This window comes from Papio anubis, chromosome 2, assembly GCF_008728515.1.
Source record: "Papio anubis isolate 15944 chromosome 2, Panubis1.0, whole genome shotgun sequence".
In the NCBI taxonomy this organism is placed as follows: domain Eukaryota; kingdom Metazoa; phylum Chordata; class Mammalia; order Primates; family Cercopithecidae; genus Papio; species Papio anubis.
In genome coordinates, this window is record NC_044977.1 from 14542130 (window position 1) to 14555218 (window position 13089).

Genomic DNA, 13089 nt, shown 5'->3' on the forward strand with positions numbered 1-13089 from the left:
CTTGGTTGGAGGGGGTAGACCTCAGAGCTGGTATTCTAGGCGTCAGGTGGGGGAAGAACCCTGGGGGCTCTCAACTTTCGTATGAATTACTTCTCCTGGTTGTGTTATGGCACCTCTGCCTGCCACTGTGCCTGGCGCTCCTCTGGTGGATAAAAACCTGTTTTACTCTCTTTAAGTAAGCAGTTAGTCTTCTGCCAGAGCGAGACAACAGTAGTTGTCCAGCTTCACAAAGTTGATGAGAAGCCAGAAGGTCTAATTTTTTCTCTTAAAATGACTTCCAAAGAATCCTGCTGTTTTAGTCATCATTTCCCCACCCCAGTGCTTGTAGAGGTACCCGGTCTACTAAATCATGAGTCTCTGGGGGCTTCTGTCACATGTATCAGGGAACCGCTCAGCTTTTTCTACTGCTGGCTGCAAATCCAGCTTTCTCACATTTGCCAAGTAATTTACCACTCATCCAGCTGCTTTCTAGCTTCCAAAGCTGTGTCGCTTTTGTCTCTTTTCCAACACTCTTTGTCTATGTGAGTTTATGCCTTTATTTAAAAAAATACAGTCTATTGGGCTTTCAGAAGACAGCAACGACCCTTTACATACTTTCAATTTACCATTTTTTATCTGGAAACTTAATTTAAAAACTGAAATCAACTCAATTTTATACTTTCAAAAATAGCAGGATATCCAGTATCTTCTAAAATTTTTCTGTCTTCTAATGATTCAACGGCTCCAGGGGATAACACAGTATAAGATGCAAATCTTGCTTACGATGACCTCACTGGGAGAGAAAAAGCGGATCGACTGATTCACTAGTGGGATTTCTTTTTCCACTGCCATAGTTTCTGTAGCTGCTGCCCAGCATCGTTTTTGTACATTCGTTTGACAGAGTTCACTGTGGCATTTATGACTTTGCTGGTCCAGATCTTTGTACAGGTTCCTTTGTACAGGTGGAGGTCATTCTCACTCCTTCAGCAAAGGATGGTCCAGGTTTCCCCTTAGAATTGCATCTTTTTCGTTCATGCTCACATGCTCAGCTGTTCTTTCCAGAGTGTGACCCAGTTGGCTGGAAGGAGCTTCCAACTTCAGCTACACTTTTTGTGAGAACCAAACCTCACCATATAACCTCTTAGGTAGTTGTAGTCAAGCCTGGGTCACCAATTCAGATTCCCTGGTCCTTAACCATAAGTGCTTCTTAGAGGATCCTAGAAACTTTTTCTGCCACAAGTCTTTGGTGATTGGAAGCCTCGATGCTGCTTGGAAACTTCTAGTCTCTGACACAGAGGGGAAGACGAAATTTGTTTCACATAGAAGATACGAGATTTAGAAGGTGAAAGAGACGCAGAAATCCATTATTGCTCCTCTTGGCAGTGGTGGTCAGAAATGTGGGCTTCAACTCCTGTCAGATTTTTCAGGGGCTTCCAGGTATGGCCCTGGGAATCATCCACCTCAGTGCTAGAGGCAGCTCTGATTGCTGTCAGTGTTTTCCTGTGGTTACTGCAAACTTCTGAATCTCTGAGAGGTAATGGCCATCACTGATGACAGGAGTCTGTATTTCCTGACCTCTATTCCTCCAGCATGTCTGACAGTTTGATAAGCAAGAATTAATACTCTTTGTATTAATTCTCCTTCTGCTTAAACTACTAGAGTGATCAAATACTAATTGCTAATGCACCTATCTTCTACTAATAAGTAAGCTGATCTGCTAGAGGGGTATTTGAGGGACATCGTTACCAAGTCATAAAAATGTATTGGTATACATTCCTCTCAAAACTTTCAGTATCTGTTTGCTTACACTGAGACCATGGTAACTTTCAAATGGAAGCTCCTTTTCGGGGTATGGTTGTGGGCTGAAAGTTGAGCTCCAGTGTGTCAAGCATCCTCCTCCACATGGAAGTGTGGGGGAAATCCAAAAGTCAAATGTAAATTATTTCAGGACTATTTTTATTCTCTAAAACCATGAAATATGGTTAAAAAATCAAATTCTATAAATCAATTAAAAAATGAAAACATTTGATATTTTATCTGGAAATCAGAGTTGTAGTGTTAGGGACGGTTTAAATACTATAACAACCAGAACTGACATTCAGTGGATCCCAGCCTATGTAATTTAAAATTATTATTGTCCACACTTTCATCCTATGAAAACACTAGGAAACATTTTTTGGTCTCTTTTCCTCCAAGGAAGCTTGATGATTAAATTTCTCTACTTGTTATGAAAAAATAAGTCTCTTTTACATTAAGTATGCTAACAAATTTCTTAGTGACTCAGCCATTATTTTCAATTCTGCTTATTTCTATCTCACTGGAAGTTTAGACTAAAAGTCTACGAAAGAAGAAAATGCATAATTCTAAGAACATAACCTTGTCACATCAAGTCTCTTTGGCATATGCATGAATTTGTAAATTCACTCTACATTGAAAGAGATCCATCAAGGCCAGATAATTTAACCTTCAGAATATTCTTTTCAAAGCAGTTTAAAGTATTATTTATTTCTCATTATTTTAATGGAACTTGTTTGTAGATTGTGAAACAATCCCTGATTGGCCCACATAGATTCTGCCCTCAAATCATTAAAAGGTTATTTTCTAAAGGCTCATGCAAAGGCCAGTTGTTTGGAACTTGTAACATATTTTTCCATAGAAGTATAATTTATTTTATGTAGTATTTATCTTCCACCTACTCTAGAAAAATATTAGAAGAAGCTAATGTAATTAAGCATAAAGTGAAGTAAGAAAACTTTAAAATTGGAAAGGGCAGAGGCATAGATGTCTCTGAAGACCCAGGGTTGTTTTTGTGTTTGTTTTTTGTTTGTTTGTTTATAAAAGGGAGCTAGGTCACTATAAGTAAAAGAGAAATTAGTATCACACAGATCTATGTTCTAATCTTTCTGCTAGAAAAAAGCTACTCGTGTGAATTTGACCAAGCTTCTGAATCTCAGTTTTCACATCTATTAAATGGTTATAAACTGTAACTTGTTTGGCCAGTGAATATGTTTCATGACAAGTCCTTGACAGAAGGTTTCTCCCTGAGCGCTCCTTTTCTATTTCCTCTGAGATCTGTGACTGGATAGAAACGAGGGTGATTCCGGAAAGTTCTGCCTGCAGAGCAGCAATCTCTCTACTCTTATCTTTGTTGGACTAGCAGGACCAGTTGCTGAGCCTCTGCCTGTGCTGGTGCTGAGCTCTTCTGTTGTGCTGACCTCCAGGACACCCGTAGACCTCTGCTATGCTGCTGTCAACCTCCCTTATCTCACTGACTCTTACTAATCTTCTCTTCAACTAGCCACTGGCCAGGAAATCTTCACTTGACATTTTAATTGTAAAGCTGTTACATCCCTAGTGATACTGACTACCTCTTAATATTGCACCCTTCTCTTTTCCAGAGAACAGAACTTTCAGGAGGCTAAAGTTAAGGAATGATCAACCCCAGCAGGATCTTCACCTGGAACTGCTAGTTCCTCCGCAATCCCCACTCTGCTGCTCCATCTGTACCACTCTTCACTTACGGTAGGTTTTTCTCTGGATTCCAGGAGTTCTCTCTATTCTAATACAACTTTGGGGAAGTTTCAGGCCTCAAACAAGATAGTACTTCAATTGCAACACAAGTTCAAATTCACTCCCATCAATCCGTGGATCCCAACGAAGAGCAAGAATGCCGCTGAGTAACAATTCCAAAGTCCGCCAATAAGACTTTGCACAGAGGAGACCACGAGGGGGCAGTGTTGCCTTACCTCATATTCCAGCATATCCCTCATGGTGAATGCAGCCCCAAACCTTTCGTTGCGTTCAAGTTTAGATAAGCTGTGAAGCCTAAATGAGATAATATAATAGCTGCAACTGTTGTTTCTTAGATGCCTTCTAGGTGACAAGTATTTTGTGTATTATTTCATTTAATTTGAATGTGTCTCAGATAACGTTTGTGGGTTTTTCTAATCATTGAGACTTAGATGACATTGCTTCCGTGACTCTTCCCTACAAGTGTTGTTCGTTTCTCTGAGTTAAATGTTCATGGTTTCTTCTGCCCTTGGCTCCTGAAATTTTGCATCATGCCTCTGTTTGCACAAATCAATTAGTTTTTTTAAAATAAATTTCCATGGGAAACCCATTCCATTCATACTAAGTCCTTCAGGAAACTCACAAGAAGGGATCAAGTTATCTTTTTATGTCCCTCTGAGTTCTTTATTCTCCTTTAAACCTATTCCACAGAACCAAAATCCTCCGTTTCTAACTCATAACAAGGCAATGAATCTGTTAGTTGTTTTAGCTTCTTCCTCACCCAAGTTACTTATTCTCAAACAATGGGAAAGAGAGAAATTTGAAAGTGCAGTCTTGGTGAGTTCTTTGTCAATGAAATGTTTATGATTTAGGAACTTTGAGCATATGCAAAAAGGCTTTTATACTAATCAGAATTTCATAGGGTTGTTCTCCAGCAGTTACATGTGGAGTGGGTTAATTATGAACTAGTGCCTAAAAAAGTTTAGCACACCAAGAAGATATCAGAAATATCTCAAATGAATATTAATGTTTTGAAATGTCTATGTAATTGAAATCAATTTAAATGTAGAAATAATTTGAAGAATGCTAATGCAATGGCAGAGTCCCACCGATAAATATGTCAAAACACATTAGGATTTCTCTGAGGCTATGGGAGAAACCTGCATTGCGATCAGACTGCGAGATACACAGATTTGATTCCATTTTTTTTTTCTGCTTTAAGTCTACTTTTTTGAGTTTTCCTATTTGCATCATTAGTCACAAGATTTTTGTATAAGGGCAAAGATAAGTTTACTTCTCCCCTCTGAAGGTTTGAGTCTGTTGAAAAGAACTGACAATAGACAAATTAATAGGAGAAAAGGCATACACATTTATTAACACTCATAAACATGGGAGTCATACAAAATAGGAGACACAAAGAAGGACCAGATGGTTGAGGCTTAGATGCCCTCTTCGTAGGGGAGAGGGAAATGGGGGATGCAGGGAATTGTGAGGAATAGTAAATGATTTTCAGGGGAAATGAATAGGCTCAAATAGCAGACAGTAATTTGTAAATGATTCTTTTAGGAAACTGAATAGGACTAGCCAGTTACAGGAAGGTGAGGGGCTGAACTGTGTCATCAACAAAGGTTATCTTATACAAATAAAGTCTTTTAGGTAATATCTCAAGGCTGCCCTCAAAAGAAGTAGAGATTTTTAATCTCTTCTTTTCTGATTAATTCTTCCTGGTTATTTAGTGACATTTCTATGGAGGGGATTAAGATAATTGCATTTCTTTTGAAAAGAAGTTTCCTTATTCAGATCAATAAATTCCAGAGAAAACCCCTTCCTGTGCTTGAAGGGGAGAAAGAACAGAAGGTTAGCAAGTCCTTGGTTCTGAGGCAGCTTCTGAGGTCTTCCCATTTCTTTTAATTCATTTAATTCGAAGTACTCAACGGAGCAAAGCACGATACTTTGGGGTATTGTTTTCTGAGACCCAACATTTGGCCTTGTTGATTTTTCTGGGATGCGATACTTTTTTGTTGTTGTTGTTGTTGTTGTTTTTGTTTTTGTTTGAGACGGAGTCTCGCTCTGTCTCCCAGGCTGGAGTGCAGTGGCGCGATCTCAGCTCACTGCAAGCTCTGCCTCCCGGGTTTACGCCATTCTCCTGCCTCAGCCTCCCGAGTAGCTGGGACTACAGGCGCCGCCACCACGCCCGGCTAATTTTTTGTATTTTTAGTAGAGACGGGGTTTCACCGTGTTAGCCAGGATGGTCTCCATCTCCTGACCTGGTGATCCACCCACCTCAGCCTCCCAAAGTGCTGGGATTACAGGCGTGAGCCACCGCGCCTGGCCGGGATGCGATACTTTTATTTTTATTTTAGCTTTGTTAAAGTTGAGTGACATACCTAAATACCTATGTTTTGGTTTGGGAGTCATAAGTAAATTTCAATTTTAAAGAGATTAATAATTAAAAAATAAGTTGACCTAAGAAATACTTCATGATTTCACTTATATGATGTCTCTAAACTAATCAAGTTCATAGAAGCAGAGAGCAGACTGGTGGTTGAAAGGGGCTGGGGAGAAGAGAAAAGGGAAGTTGTGGTTGAATGAGTGTAAGTTTCATTTATGCAAGATAAATAAGTTCTACAGATAAATGAACTGTATTGTGCACTTAAAAAACTTGTTAAGAGGGTAGATATCACGTTAAATGTTCTTGCCACAAGATAAAAACAGAAGCAAAGGAGCATGAGGAAACTTTTGGAAGTGATACATATGCTTATACCTTCATTGTGGTGACAGTTTCATGGGTCTATATTCATAGCATTGTATACATTAAAGATATGCCATTTTTAACATATCAGTTATACCCTCAATAAGGCTGTTAAAAATATGTATGGCTAAAAAAATAAGTTGCTACATTTTCTTACAGAACTGCTACAAAAGTCATCTGGAAAGGGCAGAGAAAGCATGACTATTCCCATCTTAGAGTTGAAGAACCAAGGCTCAGAGGCATTACGTACATTGACCCAGGCCTCCGTATACACCTTTTCAGTGGTATTGTGTTTAGCTATTTTCAGAACGATTTAGTTAGAGTAGGCAGATAGCTAGACATAAACAGAAAGGGGGAGCCCCTTAGAAAAGGGAGGTCTGGAAAAACTGTAATGCCAAAGACCACCCAAACTTACATACTAGATGTGAGCAGAGAGAAGGGGAAATATCTAAGCAGAAAGGAATACCCATTAAGGTAAGATGCCCAGAAGTCATGCACTCTGCATTTAACCTGTTAGAATGTAGCTAGCTGCGTGCTGATAAGGAGAAGATGGTAAAGGGAAAATTCCTAAGAGATGCCAGGGGTAATTCCTATCCAACACTGGGTCCACACATGCGCACCAACTAATAGTAAGGGAGGGTCCCACATGCCTCTGGAGGGAACCAGGAAGGGGAAAAGGATGGGACTTAAGGCAAGAGTGGGAAAGCTAGACAAAGGAACGAAGTGGAAACTTAAGACAGAGGCTAGAACTTCAAGAAAAATCCGACATAAAAACCCAACTCAGAATTCTCAGGCTGCTGCAGGCTCACTCCCTTTCAGCCTGCTCTTCCTCATCTTTCAGAGTGTACTCTTTCTCTCTATAAACACTCTACTATCTATTTTCTTTCAATAAATTCTCTTTTTTTAATGTGGCTTAATCAGTCACTTGGCAGGATTCTCCAAGTAAGACTAAGAACTGAAGATTCTCACACTTCTTGGTAACAATTTTAGATACATTATCTCATTTGAGACAAACTTCTACATTCTTTCTATGCAATGAATTATCAAGTTTTATCTCTTTTTCCTCATGTGCTTTTCTACCTGTCAAAGTTTTTTCATTCCTCAAGACTCAGAGTATATCCTCCTTTTTCTAACTTCCCACCAGAGAGGATCCACCCCATGCTGAGCCTCCAGTAGCCCTTAATTGTATCAGTCAGATGACCCTTGCTACATGTTTCCTTCACTGCACTGTGTTCTGTATCTGATACTTCTTGGTGAAAGATCTGAGAGATTAGTAATCTTTATATACTTACAAAGGCTACCATAATGTTTTGCCTATAGTAGTTATTCAAGAAGTGCCTATTGAAATAAATGAGAAAGATATTTCCCTTTTCTTTCCATCATCTGTCACCATTGAGCCTGTCCTTTCTGCCCACATTTTAGCTACTTGTCAATGTTACTCCTCTGCCCCGGCCAAATTGGTGACACAATGAACACTCTGTAGTTTAAAAACAAGCAAATAAAAGCAAAAATAACCCCCTATAGCTTTGTTTAGATTAATTTCTTGTCTTGAGATTCTCTTAGAAGTTTTCCACAGCTATTCCGATCTAATTTATCTTTCTCTTCTTCAATTTCTTATGTTTAGCCCTTGCATATCTATTTCTGTTTTCTGATTTTTCATGGGCAGTTAGAGGGCAAGTCAAAAATGATATCTAACTTTCAAGCTGATTATGCAAACTGAATAATATGATTGTAGAATGCTGTATTATTATTTGTTATTTTAAAAAGTGTCTCCCAGAGTGTCTAGCATAGAACTACACAAATGCTAGAAACAAGCAAACTAACAACAACAAAAAAAACCTACAAATCTCCCTCACCCCCAAAACCTGTTGAATAGATTCACGTCACTCCTTTCCTGGTGAGTCTGACTTTCAAGATTACATTATTCTCCACAGATATCTTCTTTTATATGTTCCTCCATCTTATCACATTACAAAGCAGTTTTCATTCATTGTTCGGAATATTTAACACAGCAGTTTATTGACTTTGGTTTTATTTCCCGATCAAATTGAAACCCATTGGAGTATAAATTGGGTTGTAAATCTGATATTATTAAGTTTCCTATTCCAAAAATTACATTATTCTTATGTCCTAAATAGGTTAGCTATTTCAACAATTCTAGCTGTCTTCTGAGAGATTGCTACTGTATATAATCTGAGAAATTTACTTCGTGATTCCTAACAAAAATCAGGAAAATGAATGGACTTCTCTATGTTCTAATATGGTCTTAGTATGATAGAATTTAATATCAACTTTCCTTATGGAAATGAAACACTGCATTACTTTTAGACATAGAGTGTTTCTGTGGTCGGTGGGGGGGCACTGGTTTTGTGTAATATTCTCTGCTCATATTTTCTTTCTGAGTTAACGTATTCAGTGCCTTCCACTCTGTCTGACACATAGTAAGTTCCCATTAAATGCTTGTGGAATAAGTAAAATACTATGAAGATGAAAGCTTTCATGTGTGCACTCATTTTCTGTTTACTCTGCTTGGTTCTCTGATTCATGAGTTTAACGTGAACATGTAGGGAAAAGAATATACCAACATTTTTTAGCAAGATTTGTGGAACATTGATTTTATAAGAAATTCATAGGAGTTACTAAAACAAACAAACAAACAAACAAGGTGAAAAGGTTCATGGGAAAAAAGAAATAGGCCAGGCACGGTGGCTCACGCCTGAAATCCCAGCACTTTGGGAAGCTGAGGTGGGTGGATCACTTGAGGTCAGAAGTTTGAGATCAGTCTGGCCAACATGGTGGAGCCCCGTCTCTATTAAAAATATAAAAATTAGCTGGGCATGGTGTTATGCGCCTGTAATCCCAGCTGCTCGGGAGGCTGAGGCAGGAGAATCACTTGAACCTGGGAGGTAGAGATTGCAGTGAGCCGAGATCACGCCACTGCACTCCAGCCTGAGAGACAGAGCGAGACTTTTTCTCAAAAAAAAAAAAAAAAAAAAAAAAGAAAAGAAGATATAGTATGACAAATGCCAACTTAAACAAAATTAAACTTTTCTCTCTGTCTCTCTCTCTCTCTCTCTGTCTCTCTCTCTCTCTCTTTTTTTGTTTTTTTCCAGCAGGGCTTCTTATGGCTCTAACAGGCTAATTGACCCAAGTCTTATCTGGTATAGTATGCACTATTATCCAAATTCACCTAACCCAGGTATGAATAGGACTCTTTAAGTGACAAAAACACAACTTGAAATGACTTGACTTAAAAATGAAATTCACCACTTAGATGACCGAAATATCCGGGGGTAACTTGGCTTCAGGCATGCATAACTACACAGAGGTGCTCAAATGGGGCATCAAGACGAAATGTTAGCTGGGTGGGAGGAATAAGTTCAATTGATCTATTGTACAGCATGGTAACTACAGTTAATAATACTGTATTACATACTTCTAAATCACCAAGAGAGTAGATCTTAAGTGTTCCTACTACAAAATATGATTAAGTATGTGAAGTAACACATATTTCAATTAGCTCGATTTAGCCATAAGATAATGTATACATATTTTAAAACATGTTATGCATCATAAATATATAACATTTTTATTTGTCAGTTTAAAAAATAAGTGCAAATGGGTCATTAGGAGATCAATGTTGTCATCTTTCCTCTGGAGTGAGCTTATTATCAAATAGAATTTTACAGAGACGAGGATGGCCACTGCCACTTTAGTCTTGCATTGAACAAGTTTATCCACCACAGCTCAAGGACAGCAGTCCTTTCTTGATAGTACAGAAAAATTCCACTTGTATATAAACTCTTCCAAAAAAGAATCTTTTTTTTTTGTTTGTTTTGCTTCCAAATATATTTGCAGCTGCTAGAACAGTCCCTATTTGTGGTTGGTGTTCAATAAATTGAGTCTCATTTACTTAGCTTGAGCTGGAACCAACTGCTGTGAACAGGAGGATGGAATGCTCCAAATAGCTAGACTAGACCATGTTTCTACTTACAGAGTTAAGAAGCAAAGGGGTTCGACACACCTGAACCACATGAACTGAGAGTGGGAGGGGAGAAAGAAAAGAGAGAAATGGAAAGGAAGGAAATAAGAAAGGAAGGAAGAAAAGAAAGAAAAAGAAAGAAAATCCAATAAAGAAACCTGTGCTAATATGCTAATAGATTTTTCCTTCCTTATTTTGCCAGTGGTTTTCTGGGTATGTATAACATGAACAGATAATACATCTTAGTGTCAGGGTTGGAATTTGAGTTGACTCTTACAAGCTAATAAGTTATCCTGTTAGTATTTCATGGACGCTGGCAGAAGACATGAGACTCCTTTGTCAGAGACAAAGGACTTTAATACTCATGACACAGCAAGCAGCATGACTATCAGTATGTTTGCATCAGTTCTCCTTGCTTCAAGTTCCATGTGCTAGGGGACAGATGGATGCCTCACATGCAGTGGGTTCACATCGCATCTGAGGAACAATAACTTGGGCAATTCAATACTTTTATAGCAAGTAGTAAGCAAGCCTGCCTTTTGTCTGGAGAGAGGTGTTACCTCATTTCTCAAGGTTGCTCAGTGAAACACAGCCCTGATAAAAGGCAGAGTGCAAGGAGCAGTCATGGGCTTTCATTCGTGGCACACCCAGCAGGATGTATAGAAGCATGAGAGATATGTGAAAGACTGACTCTCAACACTTAGCTTGAAAGTATTATTTTAATTCCATTTCATCCAGGTAAGCAGGTAAAAAGAAAATTTTGGAGTTTGCAGGACTTCGTAGCATTTCTGAAGCCATGTCACATAAGCAATTGCCTTCTTGTAACAGGTGCATATATTAAAATTTCAGAAAAAGTGTGCATGGGACTGGGGACAGTGGGGTTTATGGGGAAAAAGGAGACAATATCTTTACCTTTTATGATTGCAGAACATAATTTCTTTGGTATGAAGAATATGATAAATGGGATTATTGAGCTTCCAGGGAGAATACTTAGCTATGCTTTCTTTTAATACGTTTGATTTCCAATTACTGAGAAATGGCTCAACATGCCCTGTGAAGAGTCTTTATGAAAATGAAGAGGCCAGAAGGTCTTCGGTGGGCCTTGTTCTAAATGTGGCCTCTCTGGTTGCTTGGCAGCTTATCAAAAGCCACATGAATCCTCAGAAATAGTGCTTGACTGTCAAAAGACAGCCCCCTTGTTTTAGCGTTGCAGATTGAGCCACGCTTATTATTTTTCTTGACTTCTGGTGCACAGGCGGCATGATTACCAAGTGATCTTGTGTAAACAAAAGGCTGTTCTGTGCGAATAAATGGATTCCCACTGTTGCACAAGCCCCTAGGAGTCTGCATTAAAAACAAGATGAGAGGCAGAACAGAACACAGCATTTATTTTAACAGCAGGCACTTATCATTGGTGACATTACCTGATACGGCTGATAATCTAAAGCATTATGACTTTTGAGCAAAATTTGGTTCATAAAGACATACAAGGAGATAAACCATGGCTACTAATAGAAATTGCAAACAATCATTTGAATAGAACAATCTTATCTACATTCATCATCCAGCCAACTCTCTCGTCCCACTGAAATGAGACAAGGTAAATTCACAACTCCCATTAATGCAAATAGCAGCTTCAGAAGTAAATCCCTTGTTTCTCCACAGGAGAGGACGGCTGCCCCCTCTTGTTTCAATATATCACAAACCTGTGTCAGTCTGAGTTAATTGGTGGGAATTTGGAATACAAGCAATTTGAAACTAATCCTTTAAAATGGTGGCCAGTACGGTGGTTGGTGACAGCAGCTACTGGCTGAAAAGTAATGCCTTCTCCTAGGAGTGTTAATTCTGATCGATTGATACTAAGTCTTCACTGTTCCTGGGCCAGGCTGATTTGTTTGTGCCCATTCCTTTTTCTGACACTAGCCTGACAGGACACACCTGGGTGAAGTTGGAAGGAAGGTTGCGGGCCAGGCTATCACATGAATTTTATTATTTTATAATAAAATGCACCTCGACGACACGAAAAGTAAATGTAGCCACTCCTCTACTTTGTGATGTTGGCCAAGTAGCTTAAGACCTTGCACCCCAATTTCATCATTATAAAATTATCTTTTCTAATATTCCATTCACAGTGTTTTTCCTGAAGGCTAAATGAGGTTATCATGTGAGGCATAGGTGCAGGTGACAAACGCACTAAAATCTACACTGTTCACAAGCATTTGCAAAAGTGAGTGGTCTGGAGAACACAAAGCCTTGATGCTGGGTATTGCAATTAGTTTGGTTCAAGAGGATGTAAGATTCTATTTGTTACAGGATGTTTACATTGAAATTTTTGGCTATAGCGCCCCGAGAGAAAAAACGTAGAGAATTCCTAGTGAGATGCCAGACAAAATGCAGACGTTCAAAGGGCATGATTGCATATAGGAAGGCTCTAAGCTTGTGAGAAGGAAGTGGAAGGAGGAAGTGAAGCAAAGGAAGAGGACAAGGATGTGGAAGATTCCTTTTGTGGAGAGGATCTTTTAGGACAAAGTTCTGCTGTGAGCCCTTCCCTATCTTATTACTCCTAAGGGAGACTAGAGATGGTAGTGGTTCCCTCAGCTTGAGGCCTGGTGAGGAGGCGGCACTACAAAACCAGCCAGAACCTGACATGCATTCTTTATGTCATGGTTGTGACTGATTGGGGCTGGTGTCATGGTTGGTAAAATAATTTACTGAAACAGCAGTGAGTTAAAGCAAGTTTATTAGGGAGACAATACATTTCAAGGGGGCAAATGGGCAGCACAGCAGAGAAGGAGGCATCTGCCAGGAGGCAGGGGTTGGAGGGAAGTTTTATAGGGTCATGTTGGAGGGGCTACCTGCAGAGTGA

General features: G+C 39.2%; 1 protein-coding gene across 2 annotated transcripts in view; it reads left to right on the top strand.

Annotated features, from left to right (window-relative positions):
• NSUN3 (NOP2/Sun RNA methyltransferase 3) overlaps window positions 1-13089 on the top strand; it is a 219540-nt gene that overhangs the window by 185228 nt on the left and 21223 nt on the right. The gene's annotated exons all lie outside the window — the stretch shown is intronic.